General features: G+C 40.3%; 1 protein-coding gene across 1 annotated transcript in view; it reads left to right on the top strand.

Annotated features, from left to right (window-relative positions):
- Positions 1-4,887: 4,887 nt before the first annotated feature.
- The window catches only part of sema3b (sema domain, immunoglobulin domain (Ig), short basic domain, secreted, (semaphorin) 3B), an 86,552-nt gene continuing 70,067 nt past the window's right edge, over positions 4,888-21,372 (top strand). The window contains exon 1 of the mRNA XM_039800896.1: positions 4,888-5,468. The gene's annotated coding sequence lies outside the window, so the exon portion shown is untranslated. The remainder of the gene's footprint in view (positions 5,469-21,372) is intronic.

Below are 21,372 nucleotides of genomic sequence, written 5' to 3'. Positions count from 1 at the left end.
AATTCCACTAATTAACCCTGACAAAGCACTGAAAAAACCATTTCAGGTGACTACCTCATGAAGCTCATTGAGAGAACACCAAGGGTTTGCTGCACTATCAAAAAAAGCAAAGGGTGGCTACTTTGAAGAATCTAAAATATAAGACATGTTTTCAGTTATTTGACACTTTTTTGTTAATTACATAATTCCATATGTGTTCATTCATAGTTTTGATGCCTTCAGTGAGAATCTACAATGTAAATAGTCATGAAAATAAAGAAAACGCATTGAATGAGAAGGTGTGTCCAAACTTTTGGCCTGTACTGTAAATCAATGAATACAGGCCTGAAAAGAGTTCCGTGGTGGAGAGCTAGTGAACTTGGCACTTGTTCTGTACGTGTGTATTGAGGGAGTGAGATAGGCTAAGCTGAGCGATTAGAGGACAGGATAAATGACAGAAGAGGAGACCTTTACAGAGAGCCATGTGTACTTTCAGGTGCATGTTTATGAGTCTGTGGGTTTGTGTGTTCATGCTTACGCATGAGTCTCAGTGTGTGTGTGTGCGTGCGTGCGTGAGTGCGTGCGTCTCTGTTAGTGAGGCCAGACATCAGTATTGACAATAGCCTGTTGAGACTTGGGAGGAGACTGGCTTCGTAAAAAGAGGCCTTGAACAAACAGAGAATAGAGACGGAAGGATAGAGGGAGGGGTGCAGGGGCAATGTTTGGTGGGGAGTAGGAGGAAGAGAGGGAGAACAAATGAGGGGAAAAGGTACTAATGATGGAAATGTGGACAAGACTGGCATGGAGGGGGGTGTATGAACAGAAAAATAGAGGGAAATAGGGATAGGTGGAAGAGAGGATAAAAGAATCAAAGACTAATTGGAAGCAAGGAGGGACAGAGACAGGGATTAGGGAGGTAGTAAATGATTACTGTAAAGATGGAGGGATCAACGGAGAAGAGAGGGAGGAACAGAGGGGACAAAACAAGGGTGGGGTGAAAAAGAAAAGAAGAGTTGGATGAGAATAAATTGGGATGATGGATGGAAGGATTAAAATGGGAGGAGGACAATTTATATAAAGGTAGAAGGAATAGAAAGGTAAACCACAGGCTTCTCTGAGTAAAGGTTAGCTGTGATAGAAGAAAGGGGCAATGTGTGTTTGTGTGTGTGTGTGTGAGCATGCGTGCGTGCGCGCGTGTGTGTGTGTGTGTGTGTGCGTGCATGAACAAGAGAAACAAGAATTTGCTTTGCACATGCCTCCCTGTTTCTGCGTGAATGAAAACGGGAGCAAAAGGGGTCATAGATGGTGTTTGTGTGTGCGGTGTAGTAGGCGTATCAAATCAATAACTGATAAATAAATTATAAACCACAAAAATTCACAAGGCACCAGCACAAAAAAAAAGGTTCCAGTACTCACAAGCTACAAGAGGGAAACGATGGACGGCGTGTGTGTGTGTGTGTGTGTGTGTGTGTGTGTGTGTGTGTGTGTTGTTGCAATGGAAATTATGGGCCGGCTCAGTGGTGGAGATGTTGATGTTATCAGCACAGCGTGACATTTGTTCACGCTTATGTCCGGTTTGTGACATCAGAGAGTGTTTTGCAGGCTTATCAGCCTTTGTGTCTGGTGTCAGGTATCAGTTTATGTGAGGAAAAAAAACTCATTCACACACGCTTGAAGTGCACATGTGCTAAGGAAAGAAAGAGAAGGACGGAAGGAAGGAATTAAACAAACAACAAACCCACCAAGAAGATGGAAACCATGGTGGAGGAGAGGTGGGCAGGTCCTTTGAGGATTCTTCTTATATGCCACTATTTGTATACTTTTTTGTTAAAACATAGTTAATTGTAAGAGATTTATATAATTTCCACCAACAAATGAAACCACTGATAAAGAAAGGCTAATTGTTCCATGGAAAGTAGAAAAACATATTTAAAACAAAATGGGAAATGGCCAGCAGAAATCCTACATTTTTATATAAGAAGCAAATGTTTTTTTTTTTAAATCCAATTTTCACCAGGATCTTGTATCATTAATTTTTTATATCAAATTTTTAAAATAAAAGTGAAAAAGAGCCCTATGAATAAAACATGCATAGCAATGGTGCAGTCTCTTGAATAAAATGATGATGGGAAGGGGTTGATAGAAAAACAGAGCAGTTTAATTTGTAGAAAACAATGTAGAAATGAACTGGTCTACAGGTCACTGCTTGGTGGTCTGAGTGCTACACAATGACCATAATAACTGTTAGACTATAGTGTAGCTTAAGTCAGCACAGCTGGATTAAAATAGTTTACAGCAGAAACTGCCAGCAGCAGCTATCTATTGATACCACTTTATCACTGTAGTGTTTACTTTCTTTCTGTTTCCTGTAATTTTATTTTATTATGTCCCCCTCCCCCCCCCCCAACACACACACACACACTCACTCACACTCCCAGGGACCTAGTGTATGTGTGTGATAATGAAAGCGGCTGCAGTTGTGATTGGCTACCTCTGCAGCCTCTAGAGATGGCCGTCTGAATGGTGCCAGCTAGACGCCAGACAGACTGCTCACTGTGTGTGTGTGTGTGTGTGTGTGTGTGTGTGTGTGTGTGAACGAGAGAAACAACAATTTGCTTTGCACATGCCTCTCTGTTTCTGTGTGTGTGCATGCATTTGAGCTTACATGACAATCCATCAGCAGGTGTTTGTGTGTGTATGTGTGTACCTGCATGAGTGTGGATCTCCATGTGTGAGAAGTGTGTGTGTGTGTGTGTGTGTGTGTGTGTCTGTGTCTGGGGCCTGATTATGAATACAATAAATTTGTCTATGTTTTGTGTAAGTGTGTCCCATGAGGTGTAGGTTTTCACCCTCGTATTGCACTCTCTATTTTTTGTCTGTCTCTTTTGGTTTCAGTCTCTCCCTCTGTCTGGCTCTCTCATTGATTTACTTTCACATACATATCATTACAGTACTTTGCTCTAGACTGTTTATGTCTTATAAGTAAATCATTAACAGGTGTGCAAGTTATATAGTGTTAACTAAGACACTGCCTCATAAGCAACTTGCAAGTTTGGTGAACTGGTTGACATGCAAATTAACATTGTTGACCAATAGCACATCATCTGGACAGAGAGCTTAACTTTTAACAGAGAAATGGTTTGCACGCACTTCTGATCAACCGCAGTTGGTAGTACAAATGCATCTTTTGAATAAACAAACTTATTGTCCCGTTAGCGGTCAAGCTAAGGTAACAAGTTTTCCAACTGATCATTAGCGAGGTTGTTAACTCTGAGAACGTTATTTTCCCTCTTCAATAACTTTGTTGAACACAAAGGTGTGCTATGGTGAACAAAAGCTTGAAGTTAGCTATTGTGATTGAATAGCTACTACTCACCTTACCGGCGAGCTACATAGATTTAAATTTAATATCAAAAGAGGTAACATTAATTTGCATGGACGAGTAAATGTGACTTGGTGGTGTGATCGCCACCCCATTTCTCATGTTGAAACCTGTCCTCAGTTTAGAGTGATCCCCAAAATGTTATAACTCCACCATGGAATTAGGGGAAACTATTTCTGTCGTGTATAACTAGTGTTTACGTCCAGTGCCTCTGTTGAGTGCAAATGCAAGAAGCAGTATGCTCTATATGGAGCATGGCAGAAAGTAAGGGTGAAGAGGTGGTGGATGGGAATGTTGTGTGCCAAGGCTTTCATACTGGAGACCACATTTTTTGTCCCATTACAGACCAGTATTAATGTTTGCCTTCTTTATAACTGTAATCGCAGTCTTTCCCTGACCCTAACGTTTTTGTTTTTTTTTAGCTGTCTAACCTTAACCATACCCAATCTTATCCAATTAATTATATTTGCACAAACCTCACCATACCATAATCATAATGTATTTGCCATAACCATAATCTTTCCCTGACCTTAACCAATTGCAGACTGACTTTTACCATCTGTCTAGGGACTGCAGATGAAAAATAGCCTTCTGGCTAACTCTGGCATATTGACAGAAATGTTTATTAATATGCACTGTCCTTGTAATAAATAAAAATAAAAAAAAAGATGTTTTAGAAAGCGAGAATTTAAAAAAAGTCAATATTTGACTTTGAAAAACCTTTTCACTCCAATATCCTCCAATATCAGCGTTGCTGGCTGGCGATGAGGTTTACCGTTTGTGGATCGACCACAGCATCAGAACTGTTAGCCCCCAGTGCATTTAACCCCCACTCTCTAGAGCAAACTTTTGAATTGGGAGACATTTATGGCTGAAGGGAAGAAAATAGGCTGTACCATCAAACCCACCCAGGTTTTTTCCCAGAAGGTGCAGGATTTAGAGAAGCTATTGAAGTTTCATGCTCAAAGCTCATTATTGTTCTTCTTCATTGAGACAAGAGAAACACATGCTACAAAAGCTTCCCCCAAATCCTAAATCTTTTTTTTTTTCTTTCAATAAGTTGCAAAGCAAAAGTGAAAAGGGCAAATATAATCAGGGTTCAGGGCTTGATTATTACGGCCCGAGCCTTGAACTTAGACGTTTCTTTTAACACCTTCGGTGTTGAACAATGAACTCCTGGATGAGTTGACATTTAAAAAAAATTGTGAATTCTGTGAATGAACCTCAAACTGAAACTAAATCCAAGTGTTAAGTGCACCCTTATCTCAGTCCCACCCTGATCTTTATCAGGGTTTGCTGGATCCCTAAAAAAACACAGACACATGGACCCACGCAGTACTGAACCTTTGGTGATGAAGCATGTTGAATCATAATAGCAGGAGAAAGACACTGCGGCTGGGTGACACAGCAAGGGAATGACTTTACCTCTGGACTGTGGAAGAGGGAGTGGCGCTGAAAGAAAGAGGAGGGTGTGAGTGTGTGATAGAGAGAGCTTTGCTTTCATGCCTTGCTGAGCAGTGAAACAGTATCTGTCACGGAGAACAAGCCAAAAGAGAACCACTAAAAAGTTAGGAAAAAAGACAGAGACGCAGGGAGAAGGACAGAGAGGGAGAAAGAAGAGATAGAGAAAGAGTTGGCTGAAAGCAGCTTCTGTCTTCCGTCCCACCCCCTGACTCTCTTCCCCTCCTCTTTGCCCGGCCGGGAGCGAGAGGAAAAAGAAAAGGAGAGAGAGAGAGAGAGAGAGAGAGAGAGAGAGAGAGAGAGAGAGAGAGAGAGAGACACACGGAGAGAGAGTTCAACCACGCTTGCTCTTTAGCGCAGGACTCAGGAATTCCAGGACCTTTGGAGTTGTGCGCACACACACACACACACACACACACACACACACACTCTGACACACACTGACACACACACATGCTGCTTTTCTCATGGTGATCCAAATCTCAACAGGACACTGAGAGGGAGTATAAGAAAGAGCAAGACACGTAGGACATTAGAGCCCTATCCTGTGGACTATTTTACCATGATGGCACCTGCCAAGGGGGGAAGTGACTAGGAGGGGCAGAGGACTGAACCGGGACGCAGGCAGAGGAAACTGCTGATGAAGGTGAGATTTCCATTTTTTTGACAGTAGCTCCAGTATCTGTCTCTTTGTCTTTTCTGCCAAGAGGATCTATGGCCATATTAGTACACATATTTATTTGAGGTTTTCATTTAACAAGTAGCTGATGTAGGAAGTAGTTTGTGCGCTGGGGTACAAGTTTAAATGTATGAGTGATGACCGGTTATATTTATCTATTCAATGATTCTTGATAACTGAGCCAAAAAAGCGGGATGATTTCCGTTTCTTGAATTAATACTGAACCTGGGGAATACCTTGTGTATGTGCTTGTGTTGGACTTACTCTGTATGTGTGTCAACTCTGTTTTATTTGTGGTTTCATATCTATGTTGATCATTAGGGCCATTTCCTTGAGTAACATAATAGTGTGGCTGGACAGAAGGAGTGTGGATTTTGGGAGCACATGCAAGTGAGAACATTTTGTGGGTTTGTTACCTTTGATTGGATTTGATCAGTGGCTGATTCATCTGAGCATAAATCAGGAAAAGGGAAAATGTTGAAATGTGGGTGAATGTGTGTCTTGGATGCTTTATTTCCTGATGGTCCATAGTGGAAGTGGGGGATTTAGAGGGATTTATTATTGCTTTTGCAGAGAATCTGTCTTTTTCAGTTGGTATTGGTTAGTCACACTGAAGTTAAGTTTTCAACTTGGGAACATAATGAGGTCTGCGTACATGCTATAGCTTTGAAATGTGACCAGTTTTTGCTTTTAAAATCTTTTGTGCAAGGATCAGAAGCACAACAAAGCATTATATGGATTTTACCAGACTATAAATCAGTGGTGAATAAAAAAAAACAAAACAGTGGACTGAAGAAGATTAGAAGTCTTTGGTCCTTTTACACCTGCGGTTATTGTGTGGCTCATCCCTCCACTCCTCCCTTTACTCTCCGTCCTGCCACACTCTGCTACTTTTGTTCTCTAATCTCATTTACTGCTGCCTTTTCTGCAGGTTTTTGCTGAAATCCCACAACTAATGACAGAGGCTTATCCCATGCCACTCTGCCTTGCTCTCATCCTTTCTCCCACCCCTCTTTTTTTCTCTTCTTCATCCTCTTTATGACAATCCATCTGCCTTTTATAAAGCTTTAAATATCTGTAGTCTTTTATGCTATTTGTAGTATCAGCATATTCTTTTTTTAGCTATCACCAGCGTGTTTTGTGTGTGAGTGGGTGAATATGTGTTTTCAAACTCACAGGTGTGCATTTTGTCTGTCATTTCACCTATTCAGGCTTGTAATCCCAGGTCTTTCTGGTCTTTATAACCCCTCCACCCCAGACCCACCCTAACCTACACTAACCCTTCCATTACCATACCATTGAACCGCACATTAACCCTTAATTTACCTTTGTAGTAAGGTGTGTTCGGTGTGCAGTGAATGGTCCACCAAGGTGTTACATGATAGTTGTCTTGTGTTGTGGTAATATGTGGTCATACACAGGTCTTTCATCTTGGTCGCTACTGAGATGGTGTTTAGTTAGAGCTTACTTACATGTCTTGATGGTTATAATGGAAACCTCCACTTGACAGCGATTGTAAGCATAAATTAATGCATTTTCTTGAACAGTTTTTCTTACTGAATGGCTTATTACAGTAAAGATTTGACATAGAGCCATCTTTTTTTACACATCAAAGTCTTACAGGTCAAAGAAAGTTGTATAAAGCCTTTAATGGCTCCAGAGGGAGCTGTGTAGATTCTGATAAATGTCCTCAAGTGATATAATTTAAGTCAGCGTTGGTTGGGTTTAAAGACTACAAGTTCCAAAATGAAAATCGTTTTTTTGGAATTAGAGAGAAGTGAGTTTACCAGATGTCTGTAGCTGCTCCTCATCTCTGCTTGAGTATCTTTTAAGACGGGTTGTGACATTATCTTTTGATGGCTACTTGTGATGTAGGATCAAAAAGCTAAATGTGCTCACATCCAACAAAATCTGAGAAGTGTTGGACATAGAAGGAGCAACTCAACTCAATATTAAGATCCTCACCTTGTCATCCATTGATGACATGACAGATTGTACATTGTAGTTAACAATTAGGCTACATATGTTTAATTGCAAATTAGTGAAGTAGCAAACTTGAATGAACACAAATTATAAATTTAATGACAAATATGGCAATGGCATCATGATTTTGAAGAGGTTAGCAGCTTACTAAACAAAGCTAACTAGCTTCGATAAATAGCTGCCACATTTAACATGAAATGTTAGCACATTACTTTTTATGATTTGATTAACTATTTCAGGTATTAGCAGAAGCGCTAGGTTACCTCTTTCACTAAGCTTTAGTCTGATATTTGCATAATTAGCCAGAAAACTAGCTCTTTATCACAACCAGCCACATTATTTCTCCCTTCAGAGAAGTTTTGCCTCAGAGAAATGTTTTGATAATTAAATATTAAATCTGCGTATATGTTTGCACAGTCACAATTTTAAACACCTTGTTACTGTTGTATAACGGTCGCAGTTTGGTAACATTTCTGCACAAAAACTATTGGTAATGTTTAGAAAAAGATCCTTCGGTTTGGGTTAAAATCAGTACATTTGTTACGTTGCTTCATTTCCGGTTATGCAAGTGACCTAGAACGTGACGTCGTTCCATTGGTTCCCTAAAGTACATTTTTAAACGGGACACAAACCCCTGTCTCCTGTGTGAAAGTCCTGTGTTTCTTTGAGCCATCCACCACCCCAACTAACCTACCTATGCAGAATTTGGCCCTCTTATACTTTGTCACCTTACTTCCTGTTTTGCTCCCGTCATAATTACTATGGCCACTAAAAAGCGCTGCCACCTTAAATGTAAAATGTGCGTCGTACCTAATTGCTGCTTGAACAAACAACTTATGTGGGCGTTTTTTAGGGGGAGGACATTCTCCTTTCATCCGGCATGTTCTTGAGTTTCTGTAAATGTATTGCTGCTCATGCTAATTTCCTAGCTCTTATTCCATACACACCACGGCTGATGCAAATTTAAAACACATCACTTCCGGTGTGTCGGAAGATTTTCCCAGGAAACAGACAGGCAGAGTGTTTAGAACAGCATACGTTTAATAGCTTTCACCACGTGGTCAAAGGTTGCATTCGTTCTTCAAGTGTGTTCAATCATTTGACATCAGAGACCAGCAAAGTGAACATTTATTTAACCTAACAACTCCTGTGGGTTCAAGGTGGGTCTGCTGATTGCCTGGTGATGAATTGACCACCAAGGTAACTTTATGGTTACAGTGGCTATACACTGATCCACTGCCACACCTTAAAACCCATTAACCCCCATCTCAACCCTTCCTCAGTGGGAAAACCCATTAACCCTACTGTTAACCCTGTTCGCAGCCTGAAATATCTACCAGTTCAGCAGAAAGCAGAAAACAAATGATTTTAGAAGATTTAGGAGAGTATGGTACATAATATGTGCATGTACATACTGTATAGACCACAGGATCAATATATTCTCTTGGACTGACAGTGTTGGTCTATTAACTGGTTGGCTTCCTATTTGTCCTTTTTCTCTTCATGGGTGTATGAAGTATTGAGTGAAGAAGATAAGCCACAGAGAAATGATGATATATATATATATATATATATATATATATATATATATATATATATATATATATATATAGAGAGAGAGAGAGACACTGGGAAGCAATGTCAGTTTTCCCTTTGTTTGAAATATTTAATGAATGTCTCTGCTCTCTTGAAATATTGACTTTTTCCCAGATAGCCAGAGGGGACAGATGCTAGTGGAGGTTGTTCCCTCATTTAAATAAAAAGCAAAAGGCTGTTAGCATCAAACTTTCATTAGTTTATTTTAGTTTTTAATTATTGTTTTCTTTTTCAATTATTCTGATTAAAAAAACAAACATGATACTTGCCCTTTATTTGAAAGTTACCGTTATATATATATATATATATATATATATATATATATATATATATATATATATATATATATATATATATATAAAAACAAAATAAACTCAAGCCCATCAAGCAACAAAAGATGGGCATTTATACCTGAATGTAACATTACTTGGTAATACTAACACAATGTAGTGTTCTCTTTACACTTATAAATAGGGATGTAACCATGCATCGTGAATCAGTTAAAATTGATTTAAATGTGTAAAGATTACAACCGGTTGAGATAAAAAAAAATGAATCGTGATGCAATTTTTAAACCGCCCAGGGCATGACGCTAGCTAATATTACACAGCAGGTAACGTAGTACCTAGTCAGCTAGTAACGTTAGCTGACTTAAACACGGTTAAAGGACAATTCCGGTGCAAAATAAACCTAGGGGTTAATAACACATGTGTACTGAGTCAACTGTTCTCTGGGATATGTTTTGATGGTAATTGAATGTGTGTCTAGCTTGAAACAAGCTAGCACGAACCGCTGATTAGCTTAATGCTAGGCTTTCGGGGCAGTGGTAGAATAAAAATAAATGGCTATTTTATACCACTAACAAGGCTCAAAATAGAACCACACTTCCACGGTAGCATAATGAGGGTCCCTACATGTAAACCGAAGCATTGAGAACTTTGTAAGTGTACAGACAGTTTATTAAAAAGATACAGTAGTTTATAAAGACATTACCTTCGGGTATAAAGGCAAGTGCCATCTTGGGAAAACTGTCATGACCAGTCAAACCACGAACGCCCTGCTAGAGCTATGTTACTGGTTACTGGTTGCACAGCGTTCGTGGTTTGACTGGTCATGACTGTTTTCCCAAGATGGCGCCTGCCTACATACCCGAAGGTAATGTCTTTATAAACTTTTTTTATAAACAGTATTTCACTGAAAAGGATTCCATCCTCGGTATGTACAACAGTCCTCTGCTAAAGATACAGAGGAGACTCGCTGCACTTGAGACAGCGTGGACACAGACAGGACTTAGTGTTGTCTTTGTGTACGGCTCCATTAGCTTGTGTTGAGTTCAGTGTTTTTGTAAAATACCCATCTGCTATCTAGTGTTGCTTCTTTTTGTTGTTTAACGGCAAATGACTGGTAATAAAAGTAGTTAAAAGTTATTATCATTACATTTTAAATAAATATTTTTAATTTAACCATATGGCCTTAGCAATACACAAGCCTTTCTTTCATCTTTATTTTTTTATTTATCTTTTATTATCAAGATAAAATACTGTTATATTATATATTATGTCCATTTCATTCATAAAATAACTTTACAATGTGAGACGTGGTTGTATGCCAGTAGCCTAAATTCAATTACATCCCCTTCCATTTAGCACTCGGTTTTATTTTGTTTGTGTTGGCCTACTATTTTCTTTTTGTACCCCTTTACTTGTGTAAAGCGTCCTTGGGTTTTATGAAAGGTGCTATAATAAAGTTATTATTATTATTATTATTATTATTATTATTACGTTGGTTGCTACAACACACAGTGACAGTGATACCCAGTTTAGCTCACGATACATCCAAAGTAGTCTAGGTTACCGTATGCAACACTTGAAATGCAACAATGTATCTGTAACCTATTCTCTTATTGTAAATTAATGATTTTGAGCAAAACATTCATCGCAACTATAAGACGTTCCGTTAACACTAACTCCGTACTATACAGTGGGCAGTGAACAACGTAAAGAAAAGACCTTTACGACAGCAGATGTGGTAAAAACACTACCGCTCTTCCAAAGTGGCTGCTAGAATCAACACAAACTGAAAGTTACATATAGCCACTTTAAAATGGCGAATTGTATTGAATCGTGAGTTGAGTGTATCGTTACATCCCTACTTATAAAGGTTAACTAAACATCCCATTTTTTTAAGCAGCTCAACACAAAACAATGAACCTTGTGCATTACAGCGACAGACACATTTTACAAGTACATTGGTCAGCTAAATGCAACAATGTAACTGTGTTTAACCTCACATGTGGGAAAATAAAGGCTAGCAAGCAAGTGGTATTTGATACTCTGTGGTAACTCAATTCACATTGATATTACGTGCAGATTACTTTAGTCTTGTTGAGAGAACCATCTGGAAGGGCTTTGAAACTGAACTTGCCATTCAAAAGACTCTTTTCTTTTTCCACTTCAGCTCAAGGAGTTTTGTTTCTGCTAGCCATCCACAACCTTACTACTGCAACGCTTTCCGAAATTTGGGCCTGCGGTGCGGCCCGAGGCCCAAATTACAGAATGCGCGTGCGTTATTCATGAATAAAAAAAAATAGTGGTGTTAAAAGGAATTTGTGTTAACTCGTTAATTTTGACAGCCCTATATATCTGTGTGTGTGTGTGTGTGTGTGTGCGTGTGTGTGTATGTGTGTAAACTACTGGCCTGGTTTTCATAAAACTTGGTGTAAGGATGTAGTATGGGCCAAAGAGGCGGGTCGGATACACAAATTATTTTTCGTTAACATTGCGAGATGGGATAATTGGAACAGAGTAATTGGAAAAATTAGTACCTGATTCACACTGCAGTTGTGAGATGCATGCCTTGGCAGAGGTCTGCGCTCTCCGAGTGCCCTTCTAGTTTTATCGGTGATCTATTATCTTCAGTGGAAGATAATAGATCTCAGGTTTTAAAGGTGTCATGTGATAAGTGCAGATAACCTTAACACACATGGATGGATGGATGGATAACAAAAGAGTTGAACCTGAGGTTAGTAAAGATAGTTTAAGATGGTAGAAAAGAGGAAGCTGCAGAAAAAATCTATCATGATGGCAAATTTCTTAGAAAGAACAATGAAGCCAAAATTGTGTGAGGACACATGAAAGAATGTTATAGGTCGAACTTTTCTTTACAAGGTTTTTGTAAAGATGTTTTCTGTAACTTAGACAATGGAATCATTTTCATTGAATCAGGCAACAAAAGAAATGAAAATAGTAAACATGTAGGTAATGGTCACAGTTTCTTAACTTACAGGCAGACTAAATAAGTGTGGAGAAATAATATTATATTATAATAGTATTTCTTTTTTCTTCGACACGTGGTAAAAAAAGACAATCAGTCCCGATGTGCTAGAGATATACTACAAGGTAAATATACAGTAATTTTTTGCAGACAAGGTACCTAAAAGCATCTCTGTTCCTCTCCAAAGATTTCTCAAACACTGTGTTTGTGCACCCCCTTTCACCTGTCCTTTCCTTCTATCTTAACCTAAACTCCCTTCTTACACACACACACACATACAAACACACACACACACACACACACACACACACACACACACACACACACACACACACACACACACACACACACACACACACACACACACACACACACACACACACTGCCAGTCCTTCCTAATTTCTTCTTTCTTCCTCGAATGCTCAGGTTTGCCCTGCAATGTTGCAGAACAGCCTCTCCTTTGGCAGACTGACCTGTAATTGCACTCTTGATTTGTGTGGATCTGTGTGTGTGTGTGTGTGTGTGTGTGTGTGTGTGTGTGTGTGTGTGTGTGTGTGTGAGAGTTTGGACTCCGGGCCTGTCCTGTCCCATCACCTTGAGCGGTCATGCAGTGTTGAAGGTGAGGTGGAATTAGGAGGCTTTACACAGGAAGATAGGAAAATAACGAGATTCTCACCATCCCTGTCTCACACACACACACACACACACACACACACACACACACACACACACACACACACACACACACACACACACACACACACACACACATACACACAAACATACTCATTATCACACACATATAAGCATCCTTATAGTTTAAAAAACTCTCTGTTTCAACACACACACACACACACACACACACACACACACACACACACACACACACACACACACACACACACACACACACACACACACACACATACACTCTGTCCCAGAGGAGTGCTCGAGGGGCTTATGCAGAGGATTTTGCTGTTCTGCAGTGTGCCTGTCAGATAAGGAAGGAGACGCAGGCATGCCTGGTGACACGCTACTGAGCGCGTGCAGTACAGCCTCCTCTCCTTCCCCTTTCCTCTTTAACCTGTCACTCAAGTCACCTGCCACCCGCTGCTGCCACTGGAGATGATACCACGCATGCATGCACGCACGCACGCATGCACGCACACACGCACATACACGCACATACACACACACACACACACACACACACACACACACACACACACACACACACACACACACACACACACACTCACAGTCTTACTCTTGTCATTCATTTGCTGTTTTCTTCTTTTTTATCTTCTTTTTTACTTCCTCCTTTTTATTTCCTTCACCTCGTTCCTCCACCTTCCTTAACAACCCCCAACTCTGCATTCGCTTTCCCTTTCCTCACCTCCCAACTCCCCCTCCCTGCCTGTACCTCCTCCTTTCCCTCTTCCTATTTCATATACCCCATTCTTTCCCCCTCCTTTTCTCCTTCCTCCTGATCTTCATCTCTTCCCACCACCTGTAATCCTGCTTACAGCTGCTCTGGATCATAAATGGAAAAAGAAAGCGATATAGAAAGCACAGAGAGAGAGAGAGAGTGAGAGAGAGAGAGAGAGAGAGAGAGAGAAAACATTTTGAGTGAGCATTGATTGAGTCCGTTTTCCAGCCATGCTGCTGTTTCTTCAAAATTATTTTAATTATTAAAAGTTTAGTTTGATGCCAATGGCTGAGGCTAGCATGTATTGCCAGTATTGATCTGGTCCATGGGTGAGCTGCTTGGTGTGTGAATGGCATTTTGCCAGCACTTTCAGCCTTTCTCCATCCAGCAGTACAGCTGCCGTCAGCTGCCCCTACACTAACAGCCCTTCAGTGTTCTTGTATCTTTCAGTTCGTCCCAGACTATACCCAATTTTCATGATGTCCCGGGCTAGAAATCAGAGCCAGGTTATGATGTTTTTAGGAGGACAGTCATGGTAAAAGTGAGAAAAAAGTTAATATTTTGGTTTTATATAAATAATATACAAAAATATAACAAACATATACCGTACTATATTATATATATATATATATATATATATATATATAAGTATTTTACAATGATATACAACTTAGAAAAACTTCTCAACATTTGAGAAGCTTGCAGCAAATGTGAAACGGACTGCATTTATATAGCATTTTTATGCAAAATGCTCACACTCACAAACCAGTGGTTTTGAGCTTCCACTCAAGATGCTGGCCTGACCATCAAGAGCAATTTGGGTTTCAGTAACTTTCCCATGGACACTCTGACATGTGGACAGGAGGGCCAGGGCATTGAACCGCCGACCCTGTGATGAGTGGACAACTCTACTTGCTGAGCTGCAGACACAAATATTTGACATTTTTGTTTGATAATTAACTGAAAAGATGAATTGATTCAGGATTTCTGGCTAATGCTGGTCTAATAAAAAAATAGTCTAATCTGTGCAGCACTAGTCCTTGCATTTTTGATGATGGCGAGGACACAATGCTGCATCTGACTTGTAATGGAATGAGAGACCTGGTCAAAGGTTTAAGTTCCCTCTGTCCATGTGGGGTAAAGTGTTCAGCCTGTGATTAAAACAATGAATGAACAAATTGTGTCCACGCTTGAAGAGATGGTTGCTCCTACATCGCCCATCTGCAGGTATTTACCGCCTATGGAAATGCTTCAACCTTCACCTTTTCTTCTATTATATTGTTGCGAATGTAATCTTTTGCACCATGCCCAGCAAGCCCTCATGTTGCAGAGTGTTCAGTCCTGTCTCCCTCCACATCCACCCACCCTCCCATGAAAACCTTCTTGCCTACGCCCTAGGCCTCTCCTGTCCCAACCAGTCACCCCCCCACCACCACCCACTTTACTGACACCATCCCCCAGCCCTTGCCTCTTGGCAGCTCCTCCAGGCAGGCTAATTGACTCAGTCCCAGGAGGGGGGGGATCATGCCACATTTCTAATTTGGCTTCCCCTCCTGCAGATAAAAGCTACATCCCTCCATCCTTCAACCCCTCCCCCTTGGCTTCAACCCCTCGGTCTCTATACTATTCATCCCCTTTTTTTCCCCTTCCATTTACAGTTCAGATTGAGCAACTTACATTTTCAAGTGTTTAAAAAAAAAATACGTGTTTTTATGTATCTTTTCGTACATCTTTCTTTCTGCATTTCTTTTTCTTTCTTTAGCTGGCTGTCTACATGACTGCAAGCTCGAAATACAGACATAATAGACAACTGAATACATGAAAGGACAGATACACACTCACAGAGCACAGCACCTTGCCTTTGCTCACCATGGGGTTCACCTTCAGAGAGCCTCCATCTCCACAAGCTGCACCTGGGGACTACGATGGGCGTGTCTCTGTGTGTGTGTGTGTGTGTGTGTGTGTGTGTGTGTGTGTGTGTGAGAGAGAGAGAGAGAGAGAGTGCATGTGTGTGTGTCTATAAACCAAGCCTTATCCCACTAACAAGCAGACAGACAAAGAACAAAGACATTTTGGTATTGATTGTCTCACACATCAGAATCAGAAGAAATAATAATAATAATAATAATCTAAAAAATCTCCAAATTGGGAATTTTCAATTTTGCACTTGTTAAAAAAAATATGTTTGAGAACCTACGTATAAAGGGCTGAATAGTGCTTACTGCATATATGTGTGTTGTGTGTTAATATCTCTACAAAAGGGAGGTGGAGGAAACCTCAAGACCATTCACCCAATAAGGAGGCACGCACGCACGCATGCACGCACACACGCACACACGCACACTCACTCACTGTGAGCATACAGACAGTAACACAGCACAAGTCAGGCTTACTGACAGATTCTGCGTAGGAAGCATGCTTGGTATGTAGCAGTAGCTGCGGCCATTAGTAAAATGGTATTTTCAGATGGACAGATAAGATATTTTAACTGGAGGCACGGGGTCGGCTGGTCTTGTGGAAAAGACATTTGACACGTAGAGAGTTGTTACCTACAGTACAGTATGTGGAAAGATTTCAGGTCTGTTCTTCGTATTTGTAGATGAGTGGAAAACACATCCCTATTTTCAAATAACAAGTGAGACCTGGTTGGACCGATAGTTTGAAAGTTATTATGCAGATTTTATTTCCTAAACTCAAACAGGTGTACAGGAGATGCCCGTTTTTGCATTAATCTTTTCACAGATGTACATAACAGAAATATTATAGGCCCCCAGATGCCTTTTAACTTTTTATCCACCATAATGGTAGTAGTTTTGAGATGTTAAAAAAAAAAAATCATACCAGTTCAGATTGAGAGGATTCTAAATTCACCATCAGGTGGTGCAGGGAAATTTACACCCACAGAGACCCAGGGTCAATTCCAGAAGCGATACTTTTAACATAACTAATTGGTACTGTTCATGTTCACTGGTTTAACGGATGTTCACCAGACTGATGTCCTTGTTTTAACACAACCACTTCTACTGGTTGGTCTTTCCACACAGTATGTGTCTAGATGGTATAAGAGGGAGAGTTAGCAGCCACAGCAAATTGAGGCAAAAAAGGAAATATCCAACAAAAAAGCTAGTTACTGTTTGAAAAAAAACAAAAAACTGCCTATGACAAATGATTGTATTTTAGAAGATATAAATGGTATCAGTGTGTCACCCCTCTCATTGAAAGGAGACCATTGAGGTGGTTAGCATCTGATTAGGATTAGGGCTGCACAATGTATTGTTTTTCTATCGCTGCCGCAATACACATTGCGAAAGGCTGCGACATATCGCGATAGACACTTATAGTTTTTTTTGTGTTAGTTAAAAGAAAATATCAGCAGAAAACTGCACATTAAAATGTAACTTATTCATTTTTTAGTGGTGCTTTTTATATTCAATGTTCAATTTGTTCAATGAAAGAATGTTAGAAATTATTTCCTTTTATTTGTTTTAAATTCAACATTCAGCAATGTGTTTTCTCAACAAAAAAAAGCAGCAGAAATGCAAAACTGAGTACATTTTAATATATTTATTTATCGCACGCAATATCGTTATCGCATATCACACATTTTCCTCATATCATGCAGCCCTTAATTAGGATACCTCCTGGATCAGATGGAAGTGGCGGATCCAGAGCATGCTGGAGAGATTGTATGTCCCATCTGACATTAGAACACCTCGTGATCCCCTGGGAAGAGCTGGAAGGAGTCTAGGGAATCAACTTTGCTATGCCATCTACTGTGGTGACTCAGACAGAGACAGGTGGTTTGTAATTGATTAAGGATAGATTAATAAAATATACAAATGGATTTGCTCAAAATTTCTACCATAATGCACCTAGGGCACTGCCCCAGTGACAACACCACGACAATTTCAATGTTGTTTTCAGAAAGGATTAAGTAACCCTTTTATTGACACCATCTTCCTTTTAATTTACAGCTAAACTGAGTAAGATGTAAGTTAACGACAACATAATAATTATAGTCCTGGAGGTTTACCAGAACAAAAGCTTATTCAGGTATATAAAGGACGTAGCTGGTTACTGTCCCATCTGAGACATTTGTCACAAGCCTTCCCTCCCTCTCACACCTTATGGAAAAAAAAAACATTGAAGTTAATAGAAATTCAAACCTGTTTTTATTGGCAGGGATGAAAAGTTACCATTCTCAAATATAGAGGCGACAGTCTCTGATGTGACCACTGATTATGAACTGGAACTATGAAGAGAATTGGCTGGTGTCTTATGTGTGGGTGAGGGGGGCTTCAAACAGCAGTCTTTCATGCTTCAGACCCCATATGCTTATATACTGCTCACTGCATCCCTCATTAGCCATGGTTTTGTGTGTGTGTGTGTGTGTGTCTGTTGATGACCACCAAGAATGTAAATTCTCATGTTAATTAAAGAGGGAGAGTCAGTTCCTGCGTACTGCATAGCCTACATACATTTGATTGTGCACATTTAAACTGCATACATTTTAATGCATGTGTTTGTGGTGTTGGACAAAACATTTGATTGATTACTTACATGTCGCCTGTGACTGCTGACAGCTGTGCAAAGAGCAGAAGGATAGAGGAGAGAGAGAAATCTGTAGAAGAGAATGAGGGAGAATAGTGAAATGTCCTGCAGCAGGTTGTTATACTTTTGTAGTCGTTTCTATAAGGTAATGAAGACAGACATGTAAGCCTAATCAGAGCTACTGATCTAAGAAAAAGGGAGGCAACAGGTCCCTTTACTCCCTGTTAAGACCTTTCTTCTCTCTCTATTTCTTCTCTTCCCTTCTCTCCAATAACTATCTCCCATCCTCTATTTCTTCTCTTTCTTCTTCTTGTCTCTCACTTTCACTCTTCCACTTATCATTCCACTTGCAACCTTTTTCTCATAATGAAAGATGGATGGAAAGATTTACAGGAATGCTTGGGGCAACAGAAGATATGAGGCCGGTACAAACGGGTCAGAAAGTCTGCATTTGTACCTATTTGTTGAGAAAGGTCAGAGTCAGAGGTCAGTAGCTGATCAAGGCACTACCTGAGGGCAACATAAACACACCCATGCCCCTTATTTTTCCCTCCTTCATTTGCTGCTTTATCTAGCTTTTTTGTCCTAATCGTCCTGATCAAATTCTCACAATTATACATATTCACACCTGGAAGCTGCCCAGTACAACATGCGTGTGATCTGCTGGCCACTGAGCAGTTGGGGTTGCTCCACTGGAGCAGTTGGGGGCCCTCAATCGTGGTAATGAGGGAGGAGCAAGCGCTGCATTTCACTTTGCCCACCCAGATTTGAGATTCCGGAGATTGAACCAATGACCTCTCGGTCACAAGTTTGCTTCTCTAACCTTTAGGCCACCACTGCTTTGTGTGCACAATTGCTCTGTCTGTCTTTTGACAGTAATGGTGATAGATGAAAGGCAGAGACAATGAGTGACCAGTATTCTGCAGGGTGTTTAGTTGGAAATATAAGTGGAGGGAAAAAAGAGCAGGCTTTAACATGCTGAACAACAGTTGTTTTCACCTACATACTTGGACACACATTCACTCAACACACACACACACACACACACACACACACACACACACACACACACACACACACACACACACACACACACACACACACACACACACACACACACACACACACACACACACACACACACACACACACACACACACACACGTAATGTATATGTATACCTGGCAGTGCTTATACATTCAGTAAACTCTTATGAATCTACGTGTTTAAATGGAAAAACATTCAAAGTGCATGAAAACATAATGAATAATGCATAATGTAAAATCAGTATGTGTGGGCTTTTTATTTATGTATTTCTATTTTTCTAAGTTTTCATTGTTCATTTTGATGTATAGATTGTGTACAAAACTTATTTGGCATAGTAATATTTAATAGTTTTTTTTTAAGATTATTACATGTTGGGCCTTTTATTTGCATAGTACAGTTCAGACTTGAAAGGGGAGAGAGGGGGGGAATGACATGCAGCAAAGGGCCGCAGGTCGGAGTCGAACCCGCTATATATTGGCGGCCGCTCTACCAGGTGAGCTAACCAGGCACCAGTAATGTTTAATAGTTTAAAGCTTTAGTGCGCAGTTTTTGTCTCCACCATGAGGAATTCTAAGTAATGACAACAACACTGTCGGCGCGTCCACGTGATACAGCCTTCCGTGATCGCGTAGATGCCCCCACCTCTCCTCCACGCAGTTGCTGTATGCAAGGGGGACACGGAGGATTACAAAAACATGGACTCTTCAGAAGAGGTAATTATTTTCACTCAAGCTACTGCGCGGGAAAGCCACCGGACGCCACAATCTCTTCATACTGAGAAATACAGAGAGAGTTGTGTGGCGCTGATAGTTTTAATTAGCTTTGCTACTCATTTGGCAATGGCTTAAATGTAATGGACGTTCAATAATATAAAAAAGTTATGCACTAAAGCTTTAAAACTGGAGTAAACCTTTCAGATTCAATCAGATGATTGTTGGATCACGACATTGCAATTTGTGATGGCAAAAAATGGCCACAAAATGTCCAAGAGTTTAGGTCGATATTCTATGGTGTCCATTATTAGGAAAATGCTTCTGCCACAACAAATTTTGTGTCTGCTATGATCCCAAAATCCAAGTATTGAAACCATTGACATTACAGTTTAACTAGTGTGTTAATGTTGACAGTGGAGTTTTAAAGCATCCTGTGAATGTACATGTAAATGTGTGAGTATGTTTGTGTATGTCAGGTGTGGTTAGAAGTAACTTTTTAAGAGGACCTTTTCACACGCACACACAAAATAGACATTTTATTAACTTAAAATGAATTACAAGAACCCCAACACTAACCTTCCAACCTTAAAGCCTCCGAACACCAACACCGATGATTTCAGTTACTATGAGTGGACTCAGCTCAGGTTGAAGGGGGGCCGGAGCTTAGATGGGAATTTATTAGGTCACAAATCTTTTCTACCAATAAGAATGATAAAGCTGTCAATTGTCCTGCCCTAACAGGTCCAACAAAGCTACGAGGAGACTCAGGAAGATGTCAATCAATCAGTATAAACACACCCACACAGTCCTGGGAAGAGGTCCAATCAGCCAGATCAACTAAAACACACTTATATGTGTGTTCAGGGCCTTTAACACTAAAACCAATTCAATATTCATGTTTTACCTTGTGGGGACCAAGTTTTGTGTCCCAACATGAGAGGTGGGCTCCTTCAGTTGCCACACACACACACACACACACACACACACACACACACACACACACACACACACACACACACACACACACACACACACACACACACACACACACACACACACACAGTTTTCAAATCCTGTCATCAGTGCAGGAGAGGTTTAACAGCAGCAGGGTATAGCTACACACTGACAAGCTGATGCTCGCTGCCTGAATAGAGAAAAAAAAGAAGTCAAAACACAATTATTAGCCAAGTAAGCGAGACCTCTCTGAAAGCCAATGAACCGTGGGATGTAAAAGTAAAACCACTACCATCCCATGCTGTGTGTTATGATCTCTCAGTGT

Source organism: Perca fluviatilis, chromosome 5 (assembly GCF_010015445.1).
Source record: "Perca fluviatilis chromosome 5, GENO_Pfluv_1.0, whole genome shotgun sequence".
NCBI lineage: Eukaryota > Metazoa > Chordata > Actinopteri > Perciformes > Percidae > Perca > Perca fluviatilis.
Note: the sequence above shows the minus strand (reverse complement) of the source record. Positions and strands in the feature narration are given on the sequence as shown.